Source organism: Mus musculus, chromosome 5 (assembly GCF_000001635.26).
Source record: "Mus musculus strain C57BL/6J chromosome 5, GRCm38.p6 C57BL/6J".
In the NCBI taxonomy this organism is placed as follows: domain Eukaryota; kingdom Metazoa; phylum Chordata; class Mammalia; order Rodentia; family Muridae; genus Mus; species Mus musculus.
The window spans coordinates 93988773-94002309 of NC_000071.6; the positions used below are offsets into that span (position 1 = coordinate 93988773).

At 40.5% G+C, this 13537-nt stretch overlaps 1 pseudogene; it reads left to right on the top strand.

Annotated features, from left to right (window-relative positions):
- The first annotated feature begins 7675 nt into the window (after nt 1-7675).
- Nucleotides 7676-10405, top strand: Gm3089 (annotated as a pseudogene).
- Nucleotides 10406-13537: the final 3132 nt, after the last annotated feature.

Here is a 13537-nt window from a genome sequence, read left to right on the forward strand (position 1 = left end):
GGCAGGTGTTGTTATTGTTTGTTTCTTTGTTTGTGACTTCTGTCTAGTTGAGTGTTTCTCTGGTGTTGGCTGAGGCTGAGATCCTGCTGCCAAGCCCTGTTCTCTTTCTGGCCATGAAACTTCTAGCCCCTTTGCTGGTCTGTTTCTAAGAGCTTTTATTCTGGTGGCTTGCTTCCCTCTACCACCTATGCAGGTGTAGCAGCTGCTTCACAGTTGTGCCCTTAGTATTTAGCATTCACATCTTCCTAGCCCACACAATTCCTTTGCATTGCTAACCCTGAGCCTCCACAGTAGGAACTGGGAATGAACACTTGTGAGCCTCAGAGCAAAACCTGCTTTCTGCCCCAATCCAAGAACAGCCATTTTTTTCCTTGCTTGGCAGTTGTACTCAAAAAGGTACAGGCCAGAAACTGAAGACTTGAATCCAAAGGAACTGTTGAGCTTGGCTGATAAATTTTTATGTTGAGATCTTTACTCAATTGACTTGAGAGTATTGGAGGATGATAAATACGAAGCAACTTGCTTTCTTAAACATGCAGATATCCTGTTAGACAGGCACCATTTGATAGGGATGATTTCTTTTTTCCAATGTCTCTTTTGAATTCTCTATTAAAAATCTAGTGTCCAGGTCTTCAGTTTCATTTCTTTGATCAACCTATTTTCCTGCCAACACAATGCAGTTTTCACTATACTATGGCTATGTAGTATAACTTCAGATCAGAAATGGTGATACTTCTAGAACATCATATATTATAGAGGATTATGGTCTTCAGGCTCAGTTCAAAGGTTGCCTGTGAGTGTCTGTAATTATCTTAGACAGGTGATAGCAGATCCTCTCAGAGGACGGCCATACCTGGATCCTTTATGTAAGTAGATCTTGTCATTAGCAATAATGTAGGGGTTTGATGTCTCCTAATGAGATTGATCCCAAAATCCCTGTGTCTGGATGGCCCTTTCTTCAGTTTTTTTGTCCCTGTTTTTCTGTTAGACAGGAACAATTCTAGGTTAAAAATTTTGAGATGTGTGAGTTGCACCTTCCCTCAACTGGAAGCCATGCCTATCCACTGGGGGTGGTCTCTTCAGGTTCTGTGTTCCTTGTATTGCATATTAAGGCTTGAATTTTATTGTTTCCTTCCTTGGTTATTTATTGTTTGATTGATTTCTTTATTCTCCTTTTTGCTCTTGACCTTCTTGGTTTGGATTGTATTCTGTGACAACATTGTTCTATAGCCAGGGATAATTTAGAATTTCAACCCATGGGGATCTTCTTGCCTTGGCCTTCTTGCTGGAAGGATTACTATGTGAGCCAAGTCACCTGGATGTGTTTTCCTCATTGGTGACCAGCATGGTTCAGAGGGAAATTCACTTGGGAGCCATAATCTGTCCTTGAAAATAAATGTGCAAAACCATAAAATGCCATTGTAAGAGGAGGACATGACGAGTACATTGTGCAGTGCATTTGGGGCCTCCTTGTAGGAATTTGGCAGGAATTTGACAATGGGCTAGGACAGTGAAGTAGGCTCAGATAAGAATATTTACTTTGGGGCTAATACAATGCTCAAGGAAAACTCAGCAGAGGAATATGTGGCATTAGTTTTACCATGGTCTCTTGATAAACCCATAGAAATATTGATCAGGAGATATTTATTTATTTTTGTTTGTTTTTGTCAATAGAATTTTTATTGGATATTTTATTTATTTACATTTCAAATCTTCTTCCCTTTACCATTTTGCCCTCTGGAAACCCCATCCCATCCCCTCTTCCCATTTCTATGAAGGTGCTCCCTTTCCCAACCACACCTGACTCCCCACCCTGGCATTCCCCTACACTGGAGCATTGAGCCTTCATAGGACCAAGGGCCTCTCCTCTCATTGATGCCCAACAAGACCATCCTGTGTTGCATATACATCTGGAGCAATGGTTTACTCCATGTGTACTCTTTGGATGGTGGTTCTGTCCCTGGAAGCTCCTGGGGTCTGGCTGGACGATATTGTTTTTCTTATGGGGTTGCAAACCATTTCATCTACTTCAGTGCTTTGCTAACATCTCCATTGGAGTCCCCTTACTTGGTATGTAGTTTATTGCCTTGTTTGTTGCTTGACCTAAAACTGACTTTATCCTTTGCATGTATTTAGACTAGTATAAAAGCAGACTGGAGAAGAGTGAATCTACTTCAGCCTTAGCTCTGGCTGGAGTCATGGAATAATGTTGTCTAATGGTCATTGTCTTTTCAATCGTCATTCCTACCCTTGAGACCCTGTTGCCTGACTGAGCTCTCTTGGTCACACTTTAAAAAATTATTTCACTATTCTGGAATAAAGAGGTGAGCTTTATGCTTTGCCAATCTTCTACTATGGTAGCCCTCAGAAGGCTGAGGCAGGATGATGGCTTCACCCATTTTGGCAGGGAATTCTGTGATATAACTTGAGGAGAAAACTCCTTTTTTGGCATTCACATCTTAGATTTTAAATCATTGCATGATCTAGAAAAATGAGGCATGCTGTGTTCCCAGTTCATGTGAGTCTGAGTAGAGGCTCAGAAATCCAGTGACACCTTGGACTGTAATAGAAAGTGCAATGAAAGCCTGAGCTGTACTAAAATGTTTTCAAAACAATTTAAATGGTGTGTCAGGGTTAGGGATGGTGGACACCAAGCAAGTCAGCCCTTCTTAAACACAGGAGAACTAATGCACATATGAACTCAGAGAGACTAAAGGAGAATTCTCAGGGCCTGTGATGGTCTATACTGCATGGCATATCAGTGTAGAGAAAAGAAATAGACACAAGCTCCAATCCCAAACCCAGAAACTATTAATAACAAACGAAAAATTAGTTCTCTCAAATGAAGTCTCCCTGAGGATACAGATCCCATTCAGATGGGCAGGTCTGCAGGCCAACACAAAATGAACTCAGGGGCCTCTTTGGAGGTCCTAGGTCTCATAATGTTTTGTCAGGCCTTTTATCTTTTTTTTTTTTTTTTTTTTTTTTTTTTTTGCTTATTTATCTTAAAACCCACTAGCTGTTCTCTTCAGGGTCACACCCTAGCACACTCCATCTAGGTGCCTTCTTACCATCTCCTCTAAGTGAGTGGAGGCTCCCTGTGTATTTCCACACCCTTGTACTTTAAGTATTTTCAAGGCAGGGCATATCCTCTCTCACTGAGTCCAGACAAAGCAGCTCAAATAGAAGAACATGTCCCACATACAGGCAACAGATTTTGAAGGAGGCCTCCACTCCAGCTGTTAGGGGACCCACATGAAGACCAAGCTGTACATCTGTGTGGGGAGGCCTATTCCAAGCCCATGTGTGTTCTTTGGTTGGGGGTTCAGTTTCTGAGAGCATCAAAGGTCCCAGTTGATTGACTCTGTTGGACTTCCTACAGTGTCTTTATCACCTTTGGGACCTTTGCTCATATATTATGGCTACCAATGTTGGGTTTTTATTGGAATCTACTGTGTGTGAACATGTCCTGCATCTATATGAATTTCTCATGGTTTTTCATTGGCTCTTTTTGCTCTATATCTTTATTTTGTTATATCCCAATATGTAGCAGTTACCTAGGTCTTATATTCCATCTAGGTCTTCATATTTTACCTGGATCCCAAAAATGTGTTGGTGGTCTAGAAACCATGAGATACTGAAGTGATTTCTCTCCTTACATCTGTGTGTCTCATAGCTGAATTCAGGTTTGGCAACAAGTGCCATTGACCATTGAGATATCTCACAGTCTACTAGGCTCCCTAAAATTTTTTTCTTAAAAACACTATTTTTTTTTCATTTTTTGTTTTTAGCTTTTTCAAGACAGGGTTTCTGTTTAACAGATCTGACTGATCCAGAACTTACTCTGTAAAACAGGCTAGCTCAAATTCAGAGGTCCACCTACTTCTGCGTCCTTAATTCTGGGATGAAAGGCTTATAGTAGCACCTCATGGCTAAAGTAGATTTTGGTTTTATTTCTTCGATTTGGATTGGATTTGAGAGAGAGAGTTTCCCTATTTTACAGGTTTCCCTGTTCCACACTTTAACCTGTAGATCAGTATGGGCCCTATAGGTCCACATCCCTCTGCCTGCAGGGTGCTGGGATTAAAGTTATGTGCAACCCATCCCAGCTCTGCTTTAATTATAAAACAGATCCTTAGTCAATAGGCTTCACTGGTTAATAATTAGCTACTTAGATAAAGCTAGCCTTGAACTCACTGAGCCCAATCTACCTTTGCCTCAAGAGTTCAGGGATTAAAGGTGTTTGCCGCCATTCTACTTACAGATTTATTTCTCTTAAAGATTTTTTTCTCTGTGTTTTGGTGTTTTCTGTGCATATATGAATGTGCACCACATGTATGCCTGATGCCCACATTGTTGAGAAGGAGGGTTCAGATTTCAAGGAACTGGATTCACAGATCATTTCAATCCACCATGTAGGTGCTCAGAATAGAATATTAACAGGTGCTCATTATTGAGGATCCAACTCCTCAGCACAGGTCCCACTCCTGATTTCATCTTGGGCAAACATGCTGGTCTGATCCTACCTGACACATTATCTGTTTTCTGTCTACAAAGGGCAGCATCAACCTCAGACCCTCTGTTTTCTGTTTCTCTTTAGGTCTATTTAAAAACAGAATCACATGTAAGTCTCAGGATGTCCCTCTATTTACAATATGGCTGAGGATGGGTTTTAATTGATCCCTCACTCCCAACTCTTGAATTGTGAGTTTCCAGGCATGGCTGTCATATCTGCTGCATGCACTGCTCCAAAGAGGACTCCCTGTATGTTTGGTAGCTCCCTACATACTGAATGTACACCCAGCACACTTGGACAATGTTAATGGAATCAGGCCGTGCTCCTTCCTCTAACTTTTGTGTAGGTACTACTGCAGTTTATTGAAGCATCCAATTCAGTCCTAGAGCTCCAGAACTTATTCCTGACTATTAAAAACTGTCTCAAATCCAGTGACAATACTATCGATGAATTGTTTTATGTCTATTATCAGCAATAGATTGAACCCTGATCTGACACAAATTAGACTGACTTTGTGTGCATGAATAAAAATTTGCCCAAGTGTGGTGTTTCATATTAATCCTAGCAGGAAGAAGAATGCTGAGACAAGAGGATTGCTAGAACTTAGAGTTTGGAAACCACTCTAGATTCACACCAAGACCCAGTCCTGTACCAAACTCAAAACTATGTAATAAAAAAGCAAATGAAGGGGGAAATCCACAAATTCAGTGATGTGCTGTTAAGTAACAAATAGAATGTTTGAGGGGTGTTGTGTTATGGATGTATTCTCACAGAGAGCTCTAATGCAATCAACGAAGTGGTTGGATGTTACATATAGAATTAAAAGGGTGGAGTTTAACCATCTAATCCAATTCTAATTCGAGGTTGAAGGGTGTAGGTGCAATAGGGAAGGTTACAGAGAGAGGCATATAAAGTCTTCAGTGGAGACAGAAAATATTCAGACCTTGAGGTAGAAAAACTGCCTAGTTTGTCTAGGACTCAGAACTGCAGTACTCACAACGGGTATGTAATTGGTTTCCCTAGGGTTAAGCAGTTTGATGCAGTTTGATTTTAGACTCCAGGATAGTACAGGAAATTTCATTTTCTGTCTCTTTAGTAAAACACATTGAAGACCTTGGGTTTCATTCCCAATGCAGTTTTAGCCTCTTCTCCAATATATCTCTATGATAGCTTGTATACTTCATTAGTGTGCTTTACATATTTCTTTGATACAAGAATTTTCTAAGCCCTTGGGCATGTTGCTCTGGGTTTGCTGGAAATCAGATCATTCTGACTAACCTGTTCCTTCATATTTCCTTTCACTGAAATGATGGTCTTCTTTGTTTTTGTGAGACCCTGGCTCACATTGTACCCCTATAGAACATGTAACTTTGATCATCATTAACTCCCAATAGCAGAAATTACAATTCTGAGTTAATCAAATGTCTCACCTTAGTCTTTGCTTTAGATCATTTTCACATGTTTCACCTGATTTCCTGATTTTTCTTTCCTTTCCTTTCCTTTTCCTTTTTCTTTTTCTTTTTTCCTTTTCTCTTTTCCTTTTCCTTTTCCTTTTCCTTTTCCTTTTCCTTTTCCTTTTCTTTTGTGTGTGTGTGAGTGTGTTTGTGGAGGGGTTTGGTATGCTTTTGGGACCCAAGAGAGCCTGAAAGTTGTAGGAACCCACAGTTGTCATCCTCCTTAGTGAGAATTCAATATTGATCTGCAACACAAGACTTTTGTTTGTATTTTTTTTTTTGCATTGGTTTTTTTGTATGTTTCTTGTTTGTTTTTTGCTATTCAGTTTTTGATTTGTTTTTTTTTTCTTTTTTTTAATTTTTATTACTAAATTTAATTTCTCTTCAATTCATTTTTACCCTCTATTCATTATCCCCCTCCTGATCTGCCACTTGATTGTTCCTCATCCCATTCCTCCTACTTGTCCCTTGCCCCCCTCCCTTTTTTTTTTTTTTTTTTTTTTGGTTTTTGAGACAGGGTTTCTCTGTGTAGCCCTAACTGTCCTGAAACTCACTCTGTAGACCAGGCTGGCCTTGAACTCAGAAATCTCCCTGCCTCTGCCTCCCAAGTGATGGGATTAAAGGCATGTGCCATTACTGCCTGGCCCTCCACCCATTTTTTTATTGATTACTTCATTTATTTACATTTCAAGTGTTATCTCATTTCCTGGTTTCAGCTCTGCAAGCCCCCTCTCATGATCCCTCCTCTTTACCACTAAGAGGGCACTCCCCCACCCACCCACACATTCCTGCCTCACTCCTCTAGCTTATCCACTTCACTAGGACAACAAGCCTCCACAGGACAAAGGACCTCCTCTCTTATTGAAGCCATATAAGGAATAATTTGCTACATATGTATCAGGAACCATAGACCCACTCATGTATGTTTTCTGGTTGCTGACTTAGTTCCTGGGAAATCTGAGGGGTCCAGTTAGTTGATAATTTTTTCCTATGGGATTGTAATCCCCTTCAGCTTCTTCAGTCCTTCCCTTTCTCTTCCACTGTGGTCCCCAAGCTCAATGCAATTGTTGGTTGTGAGTGTCTACTATTGTATTAGACAGTTATAGGCACAGGCTCTCAGAGGACAGCCATACCTTGGCATCAGTAACAGTGTTGGGGTTTGGTGTCTGCTAATTTTATAGATTCCAAGATTCCAGTCTCTGGATGGCCTTTTCTTCAGTCTCTGCTCCAATTTTTGTCCCTGTTTTTCCTTTAGATAGTAACAATTCTACGTTAAAATTTTTGAGATGTGTGAGTGGCCCCTTCCCTCAAAAGAGAGCCATGCATATTCATTGGGGGTTGCTTCATCAAGCTCTATCTCCTCTATGTTACATATTTCAGCCAGGGCCAGCTGTACTGGTTACTGGGAGTCTCTCCCATTTTGCATTCTTTCATTCTTTCCTTTTTTAAAGAAAGAGTAACAAATAAAAATATTTTGACCCCAAAATTAGGTGTCCATTAGAGTAATAGAGAGATTCCCATGATGCCAGTTTGAGAGTCTTTACACCACCAGTTTAGGATGAAGAGGTAAATTGGTGGCTTTATGACTGTCATGGCAGTAACTCAGAAGCTAAGTGGTTGATGTGATGGTGAAGGAATATTATAAAGTTTGTCTTGAATATATATTCTTTTCTAACTGCTTCCCCAGGAGCCTTCTTACTGAAGACCTGAGAGGATGAGTGGTCAGACCCCACCCACACGCACTCTGCTGACACATGAAGCTTTGATCAAGTCCTCTCTGGAGGAGTTGCCTACTGTGGTCTTCCCAGCACTATTCAAAGAGGTCTTTGCTGGCAGACACACCAATCTCCTAAAGGCAATGGTGGCAGCCTGGCCTTTCCCCTGTCTCCCTGTGGGACCATTGATAAAGAAGCCTAACCTAGAAACCTTGCAAGCTCTGCTAGATGGAGTAGACATGAGACTGACAAGAGAGTTTCACCCCAGGTAAGCAATATCCATGTATTGTATAAGGGAGCATGAGGAGTACACAATAGACATTGCCAGGGAGATTGGCTTTGTACTAAATGGTTCAGATGCTTCTAATCACATCATCAAGTAGGGATACAAGGTTCTTGAAAGCTATTGTTTACTTATACTGAGGAAAGTTGGATATGGATTAGAGTTGAATATGGACTAGATTAGATTTAGCCTTACAGTAGAATGAGCCTATCCCTGGCCTTCCCACAACTAGTAATAATAATTAAATTTTCTAATTAATAATTAATTAATCTCTAAGGAGAAATAATGGTTACCTTACTGAAAGAAAAGTAATCAAGTGTAATGAAGTCCAGGAAAGCTTCTGTAGCATACCTGAGTCCACCTTGGATATCAGGTGCTTAAAAAATCAAACACCTTAGTAGGGAGGGGAGCTGAGTTTAGATATATGTAGCAAAAGATGATTCAGGGTCTGCTAACATTCATATGTTTCAACCACAGGAGGGCAAAACTTCAGGTTCTTGACATGAGAAATATGTACCATGCCTTCTGAAACATGTGGGCTGATGCAAATGACAGTGACTGTAAAGCAGAGACATTGGATGAAAAGCAGATAGTGAAGGTCCTTCTGAGATATGCACAGAGGCAGCGTCTGAAGGCCATAGTCAACCTGTCAATCAGTTCCCACTTCAATAAATCAAAGGCATATTTCTTGAATTGGGCCAAGCAGAGAAGAGGGTCCCTATATTTCTGCTGTACAAAGATGAAGATCTGGGATCCACCAGACCAAGTTATCAGAGAAATCTTTAATGTTTTTGATCCAGAACACATCACAGAATTAGAACTCAATGCTTACTGGACTCTGTTAGAGCTGGCACATTTTGCTCCCTACTGCGGGCACATGAAGAATCTTCAAAAAGTCTTCCTGGCACCCCTCCACAAGAATTCCTCCCCTATTAAAGTATAACAAGTGCCACAGAAGCCAAGTGTGTTCACAAGATTATTTCTCCATTTTCCTAATTCAACTGTCTCCAGGATATCTTCATGAAACACGTCCATTTTCTAAGAGACTAAATCAGGTTCTAGGGTAAGCAAGAATGAAAAGCTGGGTCAGGTACAAAAGCAAATCTGTCTATCTTAAGATTCATGGTCCATGATGCCTGACAGTCACTAGGAACAAAATTTAGACATTCATAAGACTCTGAAAGTTGTGTCTTCTTTCCATGTATACTGAAATGTACAAGGGGAATAGTACAAGTTAAAATAGTATCTCAAATGAGAACTCATGGGGTAGAGAAGTGATTTGGTGTAAAGAGTAGGACAGATCTTCTAAGAATGAGTTGTAATTCTTCCTGGAATCATGCCCGCCCAATCAAATGGAAAGGGAAGAGAAAGGGGAGTGTATAGAGGAGTCAGGATACTCATTAGTACAGTTTGAACATGAGCTATATGCTCAGATCTGTGAGAACAGCCTTCTATCTTCCCCAAGTGCTAATGGGAGAAACGTTTTGAGCCTAAGTAGCACTGAGTGTATGGGACAGGTGGATGTAAATTAGAGCAAGGATGACTGCAGAAGGAATGATAGAATGTAGATTCAATGAGTCCACAGAATTTATCAAAATCCTGTCAGGAATTTCTTAGATTAGAAGTTCTTCTGTGTGCTTTCTTGGCTTAAATGATGAACTGGTTTTCAGCTTGAGTGTGAGATCCAAGGATGAATTGTGGGATTGGAATGACTGAGCAGATCCAATAGGAAGCATCATAGAGGATGTACTTGATCCTTTTGTCAAACTGAGCTTGGGGCCCCTGGTTTATTCTACCTCTGTGTACATCCCAGCCAAACCTTTACAGCACTACTTGTCAGAAATAACCCTCTGATCTCCTCTATCCCTAGGTGCCTGATGACTCCCTTGGAGACCCTCTCCATCACCCAATGCCTAATTTCACAGAGAGACTTTGATTTCTTTTCCTGTTCCCACAACCTCTTTAAATTAAACCATCTGGAAATAAGAGGGATGATCTTATATGCTTTGGATCTTATGCCTCTGAGAGGTCTCTACAAAAAGTAGCAGACACTCTTGAGTTTCTGGATTTTCAGTGGTGTAGGATGAAGGACTCCCAGATCAATGCCCTCCTACCTGCCCTCAGTCAATGCACTCACCTCAACCAGATCAACTTCTACAACAATGACTTCTCCATGTCCACCCTGAAGGAGCTTTTACAGCACACAGCCAACTGGAGCAAGATGAATGTGGAACAATGCCCTGCCCCTCTGCAGTGCTATAATGAGTTGGGTCATGTCTCTGTAGAAAGATTTGTCCAACTTTGTCAGGAGCTCATGTATACTCTCAGAGCTATAAGGCAGCCCAAGAGCATCTCTTTTGCTACAGATAGCTGTCACAAATGTGGTAAGCCCTGTGTCTATGACCAGGGCCCTATAATTTGTTCTTGTTTTCAGTAAACATAGATACAGGACTTCTGGATATGAATAAATGACAGGCTTGGGACACATCTTTAATCTGCAGTGCTCAGAAACTGTGATTTCAGACACTTCCCATATGGTTGGAAATAAAGAGATTTACAGTGACTGGGACCCTGAAGGCTGAGCTTGACATGGTGAACATTTCGATGGAATCTGATAACAGGGGGATTGTGGGGTTAGAAAAACAGTTTGGCGTTTATATGTGGCTTCTGCCCAGACAGTGTATATATAGATGCTTTTTTTGTGTACTCATAAACCTAGATGATCTCTCTCATGGGTCTTTGACTGTTAACAACATCACTATCAGGGTCAGGGTCTAGAAGGTTGAATGGGTCCAGGATTGGTAAGACACTGTTTTTTTATGAAGAAAGGTAAGTTTTAGGTGATAAATGGCATGTATAAAATGAAAGTATTCGTGACACATCTTTCCCTTGTCTCTTGCCTGGGCTACATGTGTAACACTTTTGTGTGGCTGATCAGTTATGTGCACAAAACATTTAAACTAAAGTGAGCAACATAGACAAATTCTTTGAAGGAGGAAAATAAATGTCACAAATGGTTACTATCCAGTACATTCAGACCACAAAGCACCTTGGACCCATCAAAGATGCCTAAAGTTAAGAAGACAACATAGAGCAAAGCAAACAGGCTTTCCATTCTAGCTTTAAACTCTTGATATTTTTGTCATGCCTTAATGAGATTACTAACAGGAACCTCTATATGAAGTCTTCATGCCACGTGTCTCTAGGGCCCTATTCCTATGGAGTCCCAAAATCTATGAAGTACCTATAGTATATGTAAAGTTGTCCAATAATATGCAGGTAACTTATCTACATAAAGTCTTTACTTTTAAAAAATGTATTTTAAGGCTTTAGTTGTAATAAAAACAAAAGAAAAGAATCTCCCTCTGCCTAGTCATTATACCCCTTTCTGTATAGCAAACTATCAATAAAATAATTTCTTGTTACTCTGTATTTATTGAACACTTGGAACATGAGTCCTTTGCTTAAGATCTTTGTTATTGTCTTAATAGAAAAACATATCAAAATTTAAGGACTCTGCCACAAATGCCCTCTGGAGAGAAGTCAAAATTAACACATTGATGCCAGGAATGTCACAATTAAATCTTGGGAAGGTGGGTAAAGTTATCAGCTATGGTTGAACACATGAACATCTAGGCTGGCCTAAGGCACAGAGGAAAACAAAACAAACAACAAACCTCTCGTAGGCTCCTCCTTTCTGTCTTCCCCTACATTCTGACTCCCTGTATGAATGTCCAGTTTCCTACCCTTGTTCCTTAGGACCAGTGAACTCACCTGAAATTTGCTCACAATAAATATGCATTCACATTCTTTAAACAGGCAACCTGTAGTTTGGGAGAGATTGCTCACAGGTTAAATGCACATGCTGCTTTTGCATAGGAGCAAAGTTTGGTTTCAGTGCTAATAATCAGGTCACTCTTGAACTCAGACTTCAGGTGATAGGACTCTCTTTTCTGGACTATGTGGATCTTGGCTTTCACATGCATGAATACACATAATACATATGTCGCTATGGACATAGCTAAAGAAGTCCTTTAAAAAATGACTCAATTTCACAAATAGAACTCAATTAAAATGGGGATGTTGATTGTGTGTCTCTGAAGAGAGCCTGTGGAGTTTCAGGTGTTTCCATTGAGTTCAGTTGGTGAGCAATACTGTAGAGTGCTCTGGGCTTCAGAGTTTGAACTACTGTACCATGAGTGAGTGAGAGGTAATTAGGAGTTTGTCAATGTTCAACATTTATTTCTGTATGTATTTTATGTTATATTCCTATTCTAGTTGCATGTATGCTTACATGTCAGAAAAAGGCATCAGAACCTTGTATAGATAGTTGTAAGCAGGTCAGGTGGTTGTCTAGAATTGAACTCAGGTTGTTGGAAAGAGCAGCCAGTACTCTTAATTACTGAGACATTTCTCCAGACCTATGTTTGACAATCCAAAAAGTACTTGTGGATACATAATTACAAGGAATCGGGTGTCTGTTTTACATAGAAACTTACCAGACTGTAATTATCATTTTTTATTTATTTATTACGTATTTTCCTCAATGACATTTCCAATGCTATCCCAAAAGTCCCCCATACCCTCCCCTCCAATTCCCTACACACTCATTCTCATTTTTTTGGCCCTGGCATTCCCTTGTACTGGGGCACATAAAGTTTGTGTGTCTGATGGGCCTCTCTTTCCAGTGATGGCCAACTAGGCCATCTTTTGATACATATGTAGCTAGAGTCAAGAGCTCCAGGGTACTGGTTAGTTCATAATGTTGTTGCACCTACAGGGTTGCAGATCTCTTTAGCTCCTTGGATACTTTCTCTAGCTCCTCCATTGGGGGCCCTGTGATCCATTCAATAGCTGACTGTGAGCATCCACTTATGTGTTTGCTAGGCCCCTGCCTAGTCTCACAAGATACAGCTTTATCTGGGTCCTTTCAGCAAAATCTTGCTAGTGTATGCAGTGGTTTCAGTGTTTGGAAGCTGATTATGGGGTGGATCCCTAGATAAGGCAGTCTCTAGATAGTCCATCCTTTTGTCACAGCTCCAAACTTTGTCTCTATAACTCCTTCCATGGTGTTTTGTTCACAATTCTAAGAAGGGGCACAGTGTCCAAACTTTGGTCTTCATTCTTCTAGAGTTTCATGCATTTGGCAAATTGTATCTTATATCTTGGGTATACTAAGTTTTGGGCTAGTATCCACTTATCAGTGAGTACATATTGTGTGAGTTCTTTGTGATTGGGTTACCTCGCTCAGGATGATGCCCTCCAGGTCCATCCATTTGCCTAGGAATTTCATAAATTCATTCTTTTTAATAGCTGAGTAGTATTCCATTATGTAAATGTACCACATTTTCTGTATCCATTCCTCTGTTGCAGGGCATCTGGGTTCTTTCAAGCTTCTGGCTATTATAAATAAGGCTGCTATGAACATAGTGGAGCATGTTTCCTTCATACCGGTTAGGACATCTTCTGGATATATGCCCAGAAGAGGTATTGCTGGATCCTCCAGTAGTACTATGTCCAATTTTCTAAGGAACCACCAGACTGATTTCCAGAGTAGTTGTACAAGCTT